Source organism: Sinocyclocheilus anshuiensis, unplaced genomic scaffold, assembly GCF_001515605.1.
Source record: "Sinocyclocheilus anshuiensis isolate Anshui unplaced genomic scaffold, SAMN03320099.WGS_v1.1 scaffold13, whole genome shotgun sequence".
Lineage (NCBI taxonomy): Eukaryota > Metazoa > Chordata > Actinopteri > Cypriniformes > Cyprinidae > Sinocyclocheilus > Sinocyclocheilus anshuiensis.
Window position 1 is genome coordinate 1,967,202 of NW_015538026.1, and position 12,034 is coordinate 1,979,235.

A 12,034-nucleotide genomic window follows, 5' to 3' on the forward strand; every position below is an offset into this window, starting at 1 on the left:
AGCAAAATCAGACAATAGTGTTATAGTCAGACAATGTAAGTCACTTAATAGTAACTTCTTGTTTATTGAATTGTATTGTATTAAATCAGTATCACATTTACAAACTCCTTTAAAAATCATTAAAAGCTGGCACTCATCTTAGTTCATCTCGATCTCACATCTATAATCAACGAAGCTCTCTACACTGCGCAATGAATCTTTCACTTTGCTTATGAAAGGATTCGTGAGATATCTGTGATACATCACTCAACGCTGCAAAAACACGTAGAAACCGTTGAAGCTCCCCTGAGCGCAATCACAAGTATGATGATGATCGGGTCAGTCGCACTGGTGCTCCTAAAACATTTTTCATAGTCGCACGCAGTAGTTTTCAGTCGCAAATGCGACTGAAATGGTCGCACTGTAGAGCCCTGAGGTGTTGATGTCGGGAACGCACCTGAATCCGCCATTTTAAGTAATGAATGAATGAATGAATGTAACATCGCGCAAGGCAAATAAGGGGGTGACATCTAGTGGATTAGACTAGTAATAAGATTAACGTAAATCTTATGTTCAATGTTTGTGGAAATAAATATTGAAAAAAATCGATTCGTGGCCTTCGAGAATCGATATTCAATCGAACACATTTAAAAAAAACGATATATCGAAAAATCGATTTTTTTTTTGCCCAGCCCTAGTTTTAAGTGAGCATAAAACCTAACTGGCAGAAAAAGCAGAAAGCAATGCAAACTGGGTTAGTGGGTCAGCGTGAACGTCGCAATAACGAGGCAAAGCAAGCGAGCAACCTTCTGCAGTGTTGTGTAACGGCTCTCAGAAGGAGATCAGCTATTTAGTATTGCAGAGATGCTGTCGTGTGTGTCGTTTTGGAAACTAAGGCCAGCTCATCTGTCATACTGAGTGTTTGTGTGTGCATGTGTGAGAGAGAAAGGGGTGACCCATCCAAATGAAAGTCTGGCTCTCATTGGTTGCCCAGATACAACCAGTGTAATCCCTTCACACAATACTGTGCCGGCCAAAACACAGACTGCACTGACCGTACTGCAGCATTGTGATTTATCTTACCTTTCATTCTTTCAGGTCTGCGGGTTGGGCAGGAAATCGTTACATCATACCCGCAAGTTGCTGTGGTGCGCGTTCCGACCCCATGGGTCCAGTCGGACAGCGACATCACTGTTCTGCGTCACCTGGAGAAGATGGGCTGTCGTCTGGTCAACCGGCCTCAGGCCATCCTCAACTGTGTAAACAAGTTCTGGACCTTCCAAGAGCTCGCCGGGCATGGAGTGCCTCTGCCAGACACGTACTCCTACGGTGAGAGATCATCTTTATCTCTGAAACACACCACTTCTTAATGTCATAAAAAAAAATAAAGGAACTGTACAGAAAGGAGAATTGAAATTTTCAAGAAAGTATTTTTATGTCATGACCGATAACAAATATGATCAAATACATTGTTTTTAAATGGCAAATAACCATTTTTTTTTTGAATACACTACTGTTCAAAAGTTAGGGGCAATAATTATTTTTAAAAGAAAAGAATACTTTTATTAATCAAGGATGCATTGAATTGATCAAATGTCACAGAAAAACATTTACATATGACTAGTGCTGGGCGGTATGACCAAAAATTTGTATCACGGTATTTTTCAAAATTATACCGGTTTCACGGTACAAGACGGTATTTTCTTTTTCATGCATGACCGGGTGTTAACCATATTTTCTACTGATTGAGAGAGGAAATACTGCAGTATATTGACTTAGAATGCCCTATTTTACTGTCATGATGAGTGGTATTGTCAAAAAATACCACACTAAATAGTGACTAAACACGACCCCTTTTAATACATGTTAACCAGGAGTCACTCTCATTTATAATCACGGCATCGTCTGATAAAATCAACATGCATCTACACTAAAGAGCGGCTATGCGGTTGTTTTGGCTATAATACTTTTTTGTCTCATGCAGCGCACTGCCTGCGTCTGAGTAACAAACTAAAAAAAAACAACAAACAAAAAAGTGCATGTGATTATTAACAGACGAACTACGCTCATACTTATAATTCCAAACAGTCAGTAAGCGACAGGTGCTAGGAAACGCTGTTTTGTACTCATTTATTGATGAGTCGGCTGCAGTGCGGCCAACTGAATGAGCTGCTTCTCTGCTGCTCACTGCACAGAGCAGACGCCGAGAGAGGTGACACTTCTCCGGGAAAGTCAGACCTTGCGTTTGCGGGACAGCACTGGCGAAATCTTCCAACTAAACCATAGCTAAGGTTTATACAAAAAAGTCGCTAGGTTTGTCAGTATGAATATTCTATGGGGAAAAAAAGCCGCTAAAAGGTCTGAAAGTTGCTAAATCTAGTGCTAAAGTCGTGATCGTGTGTGTGAGATGCGGGAGCTGATAGCAGGGGGCGGTGGATATTTGTGGCGGTCAGTGTGGATATTGTGGATGAGTTCTTCTGTGTCATCACGTTCTATTAGTTCTACAGTCACGCTCAGTAACACATACAGCTGTTCCCGCACCACAGTGCAACACCCCTTTCAAACAGTGTCGCGTTCCGAACGTTGTTTTAAGTGACATATACCGGTATTGTGGTATTTTCAAAATTCATATCATAACAAAAATAAAAACCGGTATTCGGTATGAACCGGTATACCGCCCAGCACTACACATGACATTAATGCTTTTCTTTTGAACTTTCTATTCATCAAAGGGTCCTGAAAAAAAGTATCATGGCTTTCACAAAAATATTAAGCTGCACACCTGTGTTCAACATTGATAATAATGAGAAATGTTTCTTGATCACCAAATATTAGAATTATTTCTGAAGGATCATGTGACGCTGATGACTAATGGCTGCTGAAAATTCAGTTTTGCCATCACAGGAATAAATAAAATTTTTATTTGATTTAAAATGTAAATCGTTTTTCAGTTGTAGTAATATTTCACAATTATACTTTATTTATTTTTATTTTATTTATTTTTTTATCAAATAAATACAGCCTTTGGTAAGTATAAGATAATTTATTTATACTACAATCTTTTAAAAAATCATACCTGCCCCAAACTTTTGAACAGCAGCGTATGTGTGCGCTCCTGTATTTGTCATTTATTCGTACAGACAACGGCTGTTTATGTGACAGTCACTTGTTTGCAGAATGAAAGGGGAAGCCCTTATGACTAGCTAAAGAAAACCAAAATGAAACACCAGAGAGTGAAAAGGGGAGGGGGTGTATAACAGCAGTTACAGCTGCTGTAGTGACGTGTTCCTGGCAGAGCCGGTCTGACATACCCTGCATTTTCTCTTTCGCCCCCTCACATTGAACGCTAGTTCATCTGCTCAGCTCAAACCAGCCAAACAGATTCTGCATCCCAAAGAATCTTCTCTTCAAAAGCATGAAGAATATTTATATTTGAGCATGTAGAGTAGTGCTGGGCGGTATACCGGTTCATACCGAATACCGGTGTTTATTTTTGTTATGATAAGAATTTTTAAAATACCGCAATACTTAAGCAGTATGCTGCTTAAACAACGTTCGGAACGCGACACCATTTGAGAGGGGTCCCTTTTCACTGTTGCACTGTGGTGAGGGTATAGCTGTATGTGTTACTAAGCGTGAAAGTTCCGAAACTGAAGCTGAAGAACTAATAGAACATGATCTCATCCACAATATCCACATTGACCGCCACAAATATCCACCGCCCCCTGCTATCAGCTCCCGCATCTCACACACGAGCGCGACTTTAGCACTAGATTTAGCAACTTTCAGACCCTTTTAGCTGATTTTTTCCATTGAGTATTCATACTGACAAACCTAGCGACTTTATTGGATAAACCTTAGCTATGGTTCAGTTGGAAGAATTTTGCCAGTGCTGTCCCGCGAGTGTGAGGTCTGACTTTCCCAGAGAAGTGTCACCTCTCTCGGTGTCTGTTCTGTGCAGTGAGCGGCAGAGAAGCAGCTCATTCAGTTGGCCGCACCGCAGCCGACTCGTCAATAAATGAGTACAAAACAGCGTTTCCTAGCACCTGTCGCTTACTGCTCTCTGCAGACACACTGGTCCCAGGAATACACATGTATAACTTAGCCAACCTGGAAAGCAGAGGAAATATAGCTGCATTTTTCCCTCACCAGCTGAGGGGGTCTTCAGACAGAGAGATTGGTGGAACACTGCAGTACTTGGTAACCTCCTCTTCAGCTCTGGTGTAGGCTGACTGTGGCTGAGCATCGGTGTGAGTAAATGTCTGTCCCAACAAATTCTGGAGCAGAGAAGCCGAAACTCTTTTCTTGGTGGCAGGCGGGCTGTCTCTTCCTCCAGCGTGGTTGTGGTGTCCCCTTCCATTGTGTCATTCTCTAGGTTGTCCTGATTTTGCTGTAATGTAAACAAACACCACTTATTCTTATAAGAATTTTGCAAGAAATCTTGCACTATTTGCATGTTTACATATGAGCTTAAGAGAGTAACTTTACAAACTATGAATCATATATTGCAAATATAGCAGCAAACACATACCTCTAAAGCAGCAGCTTCAGCAGTGACTCCGCTGAATATTTCCGTTCTGTCCTCCTTGGTCAGGAAGGGCAATCTCTTAAAGCGAGGGTCCAGAGCGGAGGCCAAGTGGAGTGTGTTTTTCTCTTGCTCACTGTTGTATCTTTTAGTTAAGTCTGTATTGACAGCCTGCTTGATTTCTCTGGTCACAGGCGAATCTCCTACAGTCATTTTTGTGTCTTGAATAAGTTGTGAATGGAGGGGTGCAATCAAAGATACTGTGGGGCTACCCTCTTTTGACATGAGGGTTGTGGCATCTTTTAGGGGCTTGAGGGCTTTTACAAGATCCTCTGCATGAGAGATGTCCAGCTCACTCAAAGTGCAGAGGTCTGCCTCTCCTCTTCTCACCTGCTGAGAAAGTAAAGCTGCAGAGATTGCAGGATGCTGCTCCAAAAACCTGTCCACCATGTCTAGGGCACTGTTCCACCTGGTAATGACGTCTGTTTTTAGCATGTGATGAGGCAGGCCTAACAGCTTTTGCTTCTCCTCGAACTGGTGCTTTGCAATGGGGCTGCGGTGAAAAAATGTAGTAATATGTCTAATCTTCCCAAGTAGTCTGGCAACAGAGGGCAAGCGGAGCGCTCGCTGAGTCGCGAGGTTTAGCGTGTGTGCATAACATCGCACATGCACAAATCCCCCCCAGCTGAGCAGCAAAACCATGTTTGATGCGTTGTCGGTCATTAACACCAAGTCTCTCGTGGGAAACTGCCATTCCTCAGCGACTTTTTGTATTAGGTCAGCTATATTAGCGCCTGTGTGACTCTCGTAGACAGCCCTAGTTTGCAAAACATGGGACAACAACCGCCAGTCATCCGAGATATAATGGGCTGTTACAGTGATGTACGAATCCGTAGCAACAGATGTCCAGGCATCACAAGTCAATGCTATTTTACCTGCTTTTTTCAGCGACTCCAGTACTGTTGTTTTGGTGCTTTGGTACAGATTTGGTATTACTGTCTCTGCGAAAAAACGACGTGAGGGGATTTTATACCGTGGATCCATTGTATGCATCATTGCACGAAACCCCCTTCCTTCCACCACGGAGTAAGGGTGCAAATCCGATGCAATGTACTCGGCAATGGATTTTGTTATTTTCCTTGCCCTTTGCGAGTTTGCAAGAAGAGTGGTTAATATTGAAGCTGGAAGAGTTGCTTGGTTAGCAGCAACAACTGGTCCTTCTGCGTTCACATCTGCGTGGCAGCGTTGAAGGTGATTCCTCATGTTTGTTGTGTTGCCAAAATATTTTATTTTCACCTCACACATCCTACACATAGTGTAGCTTTTATCAAGTGTCCGTTTGCCGTCTTTCTCTTTTTCTAAAAAACCAAAATGCTTCCAAACGTCGGCTTTTAACGTTGCAGGTGCCGCTGTAATGTGTGTAGCTTCGGCCATTTTGTCACGTACTAGCACCTCAGCGAACGCAGACATACTGCGTCTGACGTAAGAAACGCATGTAAATGTGCTAGTAGCGCATGCACTCATCTCTGTGGCCGTGGGGCCGACAAATTCCGATAGAATGTATTGCAAACGAGCACAAATCTGACTTTTTTCATTTAAACTTAAGACATCAATTATTTAAATATCTGCATCGATTCAGAATCGTTTAATGCGGAACAACGATGCATCGAAAAAACAATTATTTTTCCCACCCCTAGTTAACACCCGGTCATGCATGAAAAAAAAATACCGTCATGTACCGTGAAACCGGTATAATTTGGAAAAATACCGTGATATAAATTTTTGGTCATACCGCCCAGCACTAATGTAGAGGGTACAAAAACATCCAGCAGTTATACTTACTGGGGTTTGGGTTTGAGCTTAAATTATATCTCCACCCACTCCTTCGCTTTCTCTTTCTCTTCTCCTTATACTCTTTCCATATGCTTTCTCTGTTTCATCTTGGACACATTCAATCAAAGCAAATATTTTTGAAAATATTAAAAAAAAATATTTTGTCATTTTCCAAACACTAACGGTTAATTTCAAATGTTGTCTAGCATTTTGAATATAAATACAAGGCAGAAAACCATTAAGCCTATTTTTCCCCCTTTAAACATCTGTAGCTTGTAGCCTGTGTTTTGCCAAGTTCAGGTTGTTTAATTCATAAACATAGACTTGAAAAACTAAATGGGCCCAAATTAAAGCATGAATAACCGACCTATTGGACTCTGGTTATTAATTGTCATTTGTCAATTAACGAAAGTGTTAATATTTACTATACGGATAAATCAAATGTATGTACACAAAATAGAACACCATATATTTACATTCTTAAAAGGGTGAAATTAAAATGAATCAAGTATAAAAATAGACAATGAGGGGAATTATTATTATTATTTTTTTTTTTTTTTTACAAAGTGTCTAAATAAATAATTATTTATAGTGCAGCCTCTGGGTCAAACGTGTGGCCGTCAGGTTTCAACTGAAGCACACATTCTCCGAAAACATCTTTGAGCCATTAACCTTGAAAAACTGGCCATGTAGTTGGACAGAATGCCGTCCAGGAAATGGGAAACATTGTGCGTGGCAAAAAAATCTGTCAGTCTTGCAGTCCTTCTCATGTGGATATTGAATGTCTCAGTGTTGCTTCTTTCATTAGAGCTGTTTGCATCTCTCTCAGGAATCTCACACTTTAATTAAATCTAACTTTTAATTACATTCATTACATATTCACTAACCAACATCTGTGTGTGTGTGTGTCTCTCCAGGAGGACACGACAACTTCCGCAAGATGATCGATGAAGCCGAGCCGCTGGGTTACCCCGTGGTGGTGAAGAACGCTCGTGGACACCGAGGTAAATCACTAATTCTAGTACAGCCGGTGTGCATAATGGGTCCTTTGGGGATTGAACGAAACGGGCCACATTAGACTTCAGATCTGGGTGCTGACAAACCTTCAGGAGCCCTGAGAACACAAACGCCTCAGAGTTATATAGCACACTGGATCTCTCCAAATAAAGAAATCAGGCAGCTTAGAAACATCGTCTCTTTTACCTTAAAAACAATGGTTGTCTGTATTTTTCTCTCCCAGTGCACATAAGGCATCTTTGTCTTGCACGTTTTTTTTTTTTCAAGCACATTTGAAGTGTGTGTGCACTGAAAGCATAATTTTATTTTCAACTGCTTTTGTTTTAATGGTAGTTACTGATCACCAATCTTACAGAAATACACAAACCGCTCTGAATTAAGTCTCACGGTCAGACTAGAACTCACTTTGATGACTAGCGGCCATACCTTATGATGTAATATACTGTATTAAAATTGTTTGTGCTGAAAAATTCTCCCAGATCAGCCCAACCAATCTCTGCACACAAATTCAGAATGCTGCAGCTGCACTAGAGACCTGCACTCCCATGGGACTACTGCGAGACCCGACTAGGGATGGGTCACGATTTTCGAATATTCGATTCGTTTATTTAATTATAGAGTATCGAATAGGTTGTGCGATTGTCTTAAAAAATGTCCCCATGTTTTCCGTGCTGATGCGGTGGTGATCATGTGGCGTGGCTAATAACGCACCTAAAAGCTGTCAAAGACAACAGAAGAGCACATTGTCTCACGCGCACACTGTAGACTTGCGTGGCATAAAAAAGACTTGCGTAGCATATAATGGTTACAGTAACTTGGGACAATGTCAAATAAGAGCTCTGTGTGGAGCACAAACGCCCCCTACTGGGTTAGAGGTGTGGCTGAATCCGTATTCAGAAAGGTGCAGAAAACAAATAACGCGTTCTACAGAGCCACTAAAGGGACATGTTTAGCCGTTTGCTAACGGTAGCCTGTTACATTATAGTACATAGCATTTCACTTACCACATAAACAGAGTAAGGAGAGATGACTGATAGGATGATGATGGTGAATGATTTGCAGATCCTGAGCACCACCGACAAACATCTAATCTTGTAAAATGTGTGGCAAGTACTGCCGAGTGCTGCTCTGTACGTGTGATTGCGAATCTCGAAAGTGAAAGTAAACATACGTGCGTTCATAAGCGATTTCAATGCCCAGCATATTAATAACGGCTCCTTTGATGCAGGCAGTTTATATACAGTGTAATTACCCAACGATATAATTGCGACAGAAGATATTGAAGTATATTTTCCCTCCCATCTCGTATCTATTCCCTTTAGGGATTCAATTTTTTTAAATGGAAATGTCCTAGCCTTATGAGCAGTTGATTTATGATAATTGACGGACTGTTATGTTAATAAGTGCCGTCATTCGGTTATGTTTGTTATATTAATATGTTTCAGCCTGTTACAATCATTATATGGCTTGAGTTAAGGTAGCCTATCTTCTGAATTAAACGGTTTATCATACAGATTGAAAGCGTGAATCCCGTCTCTCTCTGTTCATGGGTGTTTATGCTTGCGGGGGAGGGGTGCAATTTTCAAATAATACCCAGCGATTTTTGAATATTATTTTTGCTTGGAATGCCTATCCCTAGACCCGACGCAACAGAGTGCGGCACGGGGCAAGGCTTGATGGGTGGGTGCGGGTGGACACTCGTGTGTGCAGGATGTGGGAGAATAAAATGATTTTCAAGACTCCCACAAAATAGAAATATCTAAACATAAAATATCTAAAAACAAATGTATTATTCATCTATTGCACAAAAGCAACAATAACTAATATAAAATAAAAATTATTAACAGGCGCAAGCATAGGCAGAATTTCTATTTATAACCCCCTTTTATGCAGCGTTGAGCAATGTAGTCAATCAGACATATCTGTTGATTTCTGGGACGCAATGGACAATCAGAGGTGTTTAAGTTAGAATCCACTCACCGCTCAAAATTACTGCGTTCTAGTGCAGTGCTAAACTTTAGTGCAAATTTCGTTTGAAAATTTGTGCTCATGAGTCCTCCTATTATAACACACGAAGTGTATACATTATGAAAGATTCATTGTGCATGTTCTTTGTGTTATAACAGAGCTTTGTGAGATCACGATGAGCTGAGATGTCAGCATTTTAGTGATTATAAAGGGAGCGTTCTTTGCTCGCGCACTGCCATTCCAAACCATGCATTTCAGCCTGTCAGTGGTTTGTGAATGTTGATGCTTTAATAACAAATATTTTATCAGAAGAGTTTATTAGGGCTGCCACTAATTACTATTTTTATTTCAATTAATCTATCGACTAATTTGTCGGTTAATCTAAACGATTAATTTCCCACCAAAAAATCGACAATTTTACTTAAGAATATTTTATTAAACTATATTTTATTAAACCAAATGAAGTCCAAATTTCTATGAAAATCTTTTTTTAAGCAAAAGTGCAACATAGAGTGCAAGAAGCAAGTGTCCATCTCATAGTCCAAATCACTGAAATCAAAGTTCAGTAGTGTAAGAATTACAACATATCCACGTGTTCTAGTCTACTAATAATAAAATTATAATCAAAAAACACTTTTTAAAGGAGTATTTACCAGAAATGTTATTTACCAGAATTTATTTAGGAGAAAAATGTAAATGTGCAGTATTTTTTTTTTAATAAAATCAATTAATTGGAAATGCTTTTGATTATTAAAATTTAATGGAACCATTAAAATGGAATCCAGAAAATAATGCAAAACAGAATTTGGTAAAGATAAAACCGTAAAACTCAATTAATTAGACCGGCTTTTTGATTAATAAAATTTAATTTAACCATTAAAACAGAGTATAGAACAATGAAAAAAATATATTTTGCCGGTTAGTTGACGCGAGCAAATTAAGTTGAGGATTTAAAAAAATCGAATAGTCTAATAAAATAGACGAATTGCGACAGCCCTAGAGTTTATGCTGGGATATTGTAGCTAGGCAACATGGAACTTACTATTTCATGTAAATTTCATGGATGTACTAAAATAAATGTATATAGGCTACATTTATGTGGGCGGGAGCGGGACAAAATGAATGTTGAATGAAATTAATGTTGTGGGCAAGATAACATTTCTGCGGGAGCAGGTCTCTGTGCTGCACTTCATGTCTACAGGTTCATACAGGTTCATCGTTTTGTGAAGTCATCGTGAAATGGAGTATTGTGTCATATTGCAGGTTTCCTCAGAAAGTTGAAAACTTGTTAAAGTTAAATACAATTAAATTGGTATTTATTGTTCTGATAATTTGCAATAGAATATTCATTTACCATTTTATTGATACAAATCTATTAATAGAAAATAAAAATGGCAATTATTGTTCTGTTAATTTACAAACAGAATATTCATTCAATGTTTTGATACAAATCTGTTAATAGAAAAGTAATGAACAATTTCATCTAGTGAATGTTTTTTTTTTCCCCTAAAACCATTGATTGGCTAGAAATCGCTTTTTTCCAGTCTCTTTCTCTCTCTCTCTCATGGAAATTATTGGTTAAAGGTGTAGGAACACTGGTTATGTAAAGCAGGTCTTGTGCGCACACATTTCAGTCAAACCTTTGTTAAAAAGGGTATTGGGTCGATGAACTACAGATGAAAATAAAACATTGCACACAATGTTGACCTTTGTCAGGCTGTGACATGTTTTAAAAGGCCCATGGGGAATTGGGTGGGGTGGCGGCAGCCTGATAGTTGAACATCTGGAGAGTTCACAGCCCTGCTGTATCACCTTTGTGCCCTTGGGTGACTCGAGACACTTGACCCCTGGTTGCTCTAGGGGGCCTCTCCCTGCGATTAGTGTCTTACGCATCTCCTTGGATCTGTTGACAATTATGTAATTCTCTTCCCCAACTTCTCTTACTACTTTTGTTAACTGAAAACAAGTAGGACATTCTGCATGTGTCCAAATACATGCTGCTACACCTGGCTGTGTATCAAGAGTGTAAAATGTAGTCACATGAAACTTCATGCATTTAACCCTGGACTGTTACAGGTTGCTCCTGTTCTATTTGGTCGTTATGCAGAGAAATCAATCATTAATTGAGCTTTTGGCAATGACACTTAAATATTGCATAACTTCCTGAAGTAGCAGAAGACACATTTTGCTTTAGGTAGTTCCTAAAATTAATTCTGTAAATTGTAGAGTAAGTCTTTTTCCCTGGTAAAACTGTCAAATTTCGATCTGTACAGGTAAAGCTGTGTTCCTGGCCCGGGATAAGCAGCACCTCTCAGACCTGTGTCATCTGATTCGCCATGACGCCCCGTACCTGTTTCAGGAGTATGTGAAGGAGAGCCATGGGCGGGATGTGCGGGTGGTTCTGGTCGGGGGTAGAGTGATCGGATCCATGCTGCGCTGCTCTACCGACGGACGCATGCAGAGCAACTGCTCACTGGGTATGCAATCGCACACTCACCTCCCCTAAAATATTTGACTTGTGATGTAAAGTTTCATTATGTATAATATGTAGAATTTTTGTGGCTTTTTTTTTCTCTTTTCTTTCTTTATGGCTTTATTTTTTTCTATTACAGTTTTAGTAATTGAAGTTTTTCATTTAATAATTCGGATTCATTTCAGTTACCAATTACATTTTTTTTTTTTTTTTTTTTTTTTTTTTTTTGTCTTAAAAAA

General features: G+C 39.7%; 1 pseudogene; it reads left to right on the forward strand.

Moving 5' to 3' along the window:
- Positions 1–12,034, forward strand: part of LOC107679693 (beta-citrylglutamate synthase B-like) — a 24,248-nt pseudogene that overhangs the window by 10,842 nt on the left and 1,372 nt on the right.